The sequence below is a fragment of the Protopterus annectens genome, chromosome 2.part1 (assembly GCF_019279795.1).
Source record: "Protopterus annectens isolate FY-2018-M chromosome 2.part1, PAN1.0, whole genome shotgun sequence".
Lineage (NCBI taxonomy): Eukaryota > Metazoa > Chordata > Ceratodontiformes > Protopteridae > Protopterus > Protopterus annectens.
Window position 1 is genome coordinate 1,865,329,311 of NC_056729.1, and position 6,000 is coordinate 1,865,335,310.

At 40.0% G+C, this 6,000-nt stretch overlaps 1 long non-coding RNA gene across 1 annotated transcript in view; it reads left to right on the forward strand.

Annotated features, from left to right (window-relative positions):
- Positions 1-3,960, forward strand: part of LOC122794805 — a 96,748-nt gene extending 92,788 nt beyond the window's left edge. Inside the window, exon 3 of the long non-coding RNA XR_006363706.1 lies at positions 3,679-3,960. This is a non-coding gene — a long non-coding RNA (uncharacterized LOC122794805). The remainder of the gene's footprint in view (positions 1-3,678) is intronic.
- The last annotated feature ends 2,040 nt before the right edge of the window (positions 3,961-6,000 follow it).

Genomic DNA, 6,000 nt, shown 5'->3' on the forward strand with positions numbered 1-6,000 from the left:
CTTGGACCTCATCTCATACTTTCATTTCACATTACAAAGTGGACATTGTTTCCAGAGGGAGAGCATCCTTTGGCTCTGCAGTGCTCCGGAAAATCCTTCCATGACGGCCGTCCAAGATCCAGGTAGCTGGGGACTCTGTCCCACAGGTTGCAGATAAATGAAGTCTTCCTACTTAAGATTAAGAAGTTATGTACTCACCATAATGTTCCATCTGAGTAGGTGACTTCATTTGGATGCAACCATCCCCCCTCCATCCCCCTGACCTTTCAAGGTGCTATTAGTCCTGGTTTACCCAGGATTCTGTTATACTGGTATTCACAGGGCAAACTCAATCTGAGGTCAGTCAGGGCTTAGCAGGGGATTATGGGTAAAGGGAGGAGCTAGAAGCTCGGATCCTAAAGCTTATGAATTGCCGGCTCGGATCCGATGTCTGATCCAAATCCCACAGGTTGCATCCAAATGAAGTCACCTACTCAGATGTTACGTTATGGTGAGTACATAACTTCTTATTTCTTTTTTGTTATATTTTACTTCTGCATTGATGTAAAGACTGAATATACTGACCGCTATTATTGTAAAGAAGACATTTTTGTCATTTATACCTTTTTAATAGGTTTATAAGTTTATATTAGGCCAGTGACCACCAAAGTATTTACAACCCTAGCTGTGCAACCCAGTTTTGTCCTCAAGTTCTTTGGACAGCTGTATGGTGGGATACATTAGTAAAGAGGTAACTAAGGGCTATGGCAGGATATGTTAGTTGGGGATTCATTTATTTCCTTTTGTTCATCAGAGACATAGGGTGAATTTGCAGTTTTCCATTCAATGATCAAAGTTCCTTTTGAAAAGGGTCAGGGATGAACTCTGTTTCACATAGATGGGGAGCTTATTCCATACTGCGGGGATCCTATGAGACGCATATTAGTCTTTCTGGCATATTCTGTTATGTCACAAAGTTCAGGTCCTTGGATCTATTGTTTCTGATGCTGTTTGGCTTTTGGATGTTTAAGAGTTCCATCAGACCTGGATCTGAAGATGCCTTATATACTAGACATAGATCATCTCTCAGTAACCTGTAGGAGACTGAGTACAGAGAGAGAGGGCCTTAAGGCGATCTGTGTAGGACAGGGTATTCATACCCTGGATTCTCCTGGTGAGAAACCTTTGAGGGTGTTTCAGCTGTAGCGAGTGCCTGGTTAGGTACATGTCAAAGGCGTCATTATACTCAACGATGGGTTTGATAAGGGCAGAGTAGAGAGATACTGTAACTTCCTTTGACCTGGATGCCATGCTCCTGCTAATGATTTAGGTGACATAGAATGATTTTCTTACTATCCTGGCTCCATGTTGGTCAATGGCCAGATTACTGTCCACATAAGTTCCCCAATACCCAACTATCAGGTAAACTCTAGGGGTGTTTTTTTTTTATGTAGTAATTAGCTTGGGTGGAAGATTTCCCATAGAGCACTATAATGCATTTTGTTGCATTAAGTGGGAATCAGTGGCTTTCACACCAGTCATTTGTTTGTGTTTGACTCTCTTATAGGATGTTAGTGCCATGGGGAATTCTGTGATGGCTCCTAATTTTCAGCAATCTGAGAACTTGGTGAGCCAGAGGTCTTCGACATTAGCTTTGCATTTTTATGAAATTAGGGCTATAATAAGATGAAGATGTGCAAATTAGAACTAAGTTTAATCAGGGGATTAGGATGATAGCTTGACGAGGTAATAATTTGAAGAGTTTAATTGAATCAAGTAAAAACTCTAGTAACAGCAAGCATAATGGTTCGAAAAAGTGTGGAATGTGTAATTTTTGTAAGTTTATGTATCCGGGTCAACATTGTCTAATAAAGAATCGGAGATATGAAATTCATCAACAACTTAGTTGTAGTAGGGCTGGGAGGGTGGCCTAATGGTTAAGTGTTTGCCTTGCAAACACAAGCTGCAGGGTTTGAGCCTCACAAGGGATAATTGGCTAGACTTACAAAGGCTTACAAGGGCAGTTAGCCTAGTACTAACCTGTGAACCTACAAAAGGGGTGGTGTATGTGGCAATGTGTAAATAGTGTTCAGCATATTATACAGGAAAAACAACTAGAAGCCAAAGAGAAAGGGTATACAAGCATGTGTATGCTATGAGGAAAATGAACCTGACTAATGCACTTGTGAAACATGTAAATAATTATAATGATCATAGTTTTGAATTTTGTGGTATTCAGCAAGTGAAAGAGCAGGTTAGGGGTGGACCATGGACACTTCAACTTGAACGAGCAGAATTAGTGTGGCAACTATTATTGTATTCTTATGTATGGCCGGGATTGAATGAACATTGCACGATCGATAGTATACTCATATTAAAAGCTCTAGGCAGGTAGTGTTTTGTTTTCTAGACATTTAGAGATTTATCCTTCATGTAATCACTAATAGTCAATAATGTAACTTTATATATATTCATATACAAGGTTATATTGCTGCTCACCTAACCAGTATTGTTTTTAAAGTAATAAGGTTCTTAAATTAATTTTTTTTCTAATGAATTTTTTTTAGAATTAGTCTGTACTTTCATATATTTTAATATTTTTGTGGGTTACATCTTTAAGAGGGATAGTAATGTGTTCTTATAATGTCATTTCCTTTTTGGTATGGGGTGGGTTGTTTTAATTTGTATGAGTATTTAATCATTTGATGGCTGTTAAAAATTTGTCTGAAGTTTCTTATTTTAATCAAATGAAAAGCGCTTAACATATATTAAATATTTGGCTGTTGATCTCCATACCGTGCCGTTTTTTTGTTTATTCCATTGGTTTGTGTATTCCGCTTGATTTTTCATGCTAAACATCTGAGCTACACACTACTTTTTCACACTTGCATTTTGCAACTGCCTCTATTTTAGCCAATTGGCAATGACTGATGTACTTTGTTTTTAGGCATAAGTGGATTTTTAAGAACAGTAACATCAGTCATTAAACTCCCAATGGAGGGCTCATGCCAGCATGAAAGCCCGAGTAGTAACAGAACCTATGTTTGTATAGTAAAAAGCATTGCATTAAGTAGGTGTTCTGTTGTCTTTGTTTTTCTGCAGTAAGACAGTGAGACAGACCATAGACATTCCTTTAGAAATGGGATTCTTGCTAGATGAAGGTATGATGTTAAGGCTGACTTAGTGCTGGACATGAGCTGCAAATGAGCTCTGTGCTTTGAAATGAATTTCATTAATTCAGTCTCTGTATGTATAGTGGTCTTATCACGTTACTTATTCAACTGATGCTTTGTTATCCCTGAAAGACTTGCGTAGTTAACCAAAGTATACAGTAAAAAAGCAAGTGATACAGAAACATATTACAAAGCAAATTAAAATTGCAGAATAAAATGAAGCTGCACAGTCATATCAATAAATTATTTGTTAATGTAAAAAGCTTTGCTCTGCTAAGAGTTGCACTGTACCCTGCCACACTCTGTACCGTGTACCTCAAAGTCCAGAAGCATTTAAGTTGGAGGCCAAGAGATGTCTGACATAAAGCAAGAGATTTAAATGTTTCTTCTTATGTAGTGGTATGTCTATAACTGCATTCTTTTCCAGTGATAACTGGGATCTGACATCTGCTGTGCAGTTACTTCTGACTAAAGTGATATCAAGGTACAGTGCTGGGTGTAATGCTGTTATTTTATTTCTATACAGCCTGTATTATAACGAGCTTGGAGATGAAGGGGCAAAATGTCTGTCTGAAGCCCTGCAGAGTCCAAACAGTAAAATACAGGAGCTTGAGTAAGCACCTTTGTTTTTGTTCTGGTCACAATTATGCTTTTAAGACACAGTAAATTGTTGAATCATTTAATGCACATGTATGATGGAGAACAATTATGGAAGTTTCAAAACTGAAAATATTTGCATGAGGAAATACCATTAAACAATGTAATGTAACATCTTCGTGCTGTAGACTGATATTCTTCCCTCAGAATTAATGTAAATAGCTTCAGTTAATTATCCACTGTCAATTAACAGGTGACTATGCAGGTATGAGTGGCTGTGAGATACCCAGGTGAGTATGTACTGAGTGCTGATGTATGGAAACAAGAAAATCACATCACATTCAAATGTACATCACACCATTGCCTTGTATCTTTGTTGTAGAATTAAGTGCTGGCGTCTACATATGAAACATATTTTCTTACATGTGGTGTATATAGGCTCATAGGTTAATACTAGGCCAACTGCCCTTGCGAGCCATTTTAAGCCTAGCCAGTTATCCCCTGTGAGATTCAAACCCTGTACCTTCTGTTTGTAAGGCAAACACCTTAACCATTAGGCCACCCTCCCAAGATACTAAACTGCCTTGGTAATTTGTGCCTTTTACTTTGTTACATAAGTAACCACTGTATATAAAATTAGAGAAGCACTGTGTCCTGTTTACAGATCAAAGCCCTGTTCATCCTGTAATCATAATGGTATAAATGTGTACAAACTCAATCACAGCACAAAGCCCTGTTCAGCCTGTAACCATAAAGGTATAAATGTGTACAATCTGTAACTCACATCTCAAAGGACTGTTCAGCCTGTAACCATAATGGTATAAATGTGTACAAACTGTAAGTCACACCTCAAAGCACTGTTCAGCCTGTAACCATAATGGTATAAATGTGTACAGACTGTGAAACACAACTCAAAGTCCCATTCAGCCTGTAACCATAAAGGTATAAATGTGTACAAACTGTACATCACAGCTCAAAACACTGTTCATCCTGTAACCAACCATAATGGTATACGTATACGCAGACTGTAAATCACAACTGAAAGCACTGTTCAGCATGTAACCATAATAGTATAAATAAGTACAGACTGTAAATCACAGCTCAAAGCCCTGATGTTCATCGTGTCTCCCTGTTGCAGTCCTTACAAATGGGTTATCCGGCTCCCGGTAGCCCGAATACCAGAGTCCTTGATATGACGTTGGCTGCCTATGGATTAAGCCTGACATCAGGTACAAAGGCAGGCAGCAGATGCCATTTCCTTCGTCTTTCTTGCCGCGGAACCCAAAGCAGAAGCAAATTGCACAAGTGCCAGTCGGCCGATTACCTTCTTTTTGCATTCCGACTCCTAAAGTTGAACACATCCTCAGATAAGTACCTTGTTGGGGACCCTTTTTTCTTGCTTTAATGAATGTCAGAGAAAGTTAAGAACTATCTTGCCTGTGGAAAACAGATTCCGCATCGTGATTTTCATTCTTACTGTATCACTTGTTTGGTACTTGAGCACGACGTCCCTAATTGTGATCTCTGTGCTTCTTTCAACCTGCATACCATACACCGTAGAGCTAGGATTTTATATAAGCATTTCGGAGTTTTGCCTAAGTTCGTAGGTATGGCGTTTTCTGGTCTCCCGACTTCGGATGTTCCTAAGAATTGCAAGGATAAGGACGACGACAGGCTTAGGGTCAAATTAACCAATGACATTCTTGTTCAGTTGGTTTTCGGTCTGGCGGTAGCCGTTGAGGCGCTTTCTTTGCCCCTGCAGTCTGCGGATGTTCAGCAGCATGCATCTGCGGAGACCTATTTCTGAGTCCTCCATTCCGCAGGTTTCTACTTTGTCTTCTGACCCTCTGCCAGTCACTGCTTCTGATGGATCCAGAGCTCCTAATCAGACGCCGGCTTCTAAGGTGTCTTTTCTCCAAATGGAGACCAGATCCAGACCGACTACCTCTGTTCACACTTCTGCGGTGGCTAGGCCTCCCGAGTCCCTCCAGCTTTCTGGCAGGCCTTCCAGCCGAAAATCTCCTAAGCAGGCACTGGTCTTCCCTCAAATGCCTCAGGTGGTTAAGATGGCTAGTGATCTCTTGACTCTCATCAGGGGCTTTCAGCCACCTCCTTCTAAGAGGGCTAGGGAATTGTCCCCAGAAGTTTTGTCTGCCTCAGACTCAGAGGTTTCCAGCACCTCTGCTGATGAAGAAGGACACACTCAGCTTTTTTCTGGTTTTGAGGATTCTGATGCTGAAGACTCTATCCC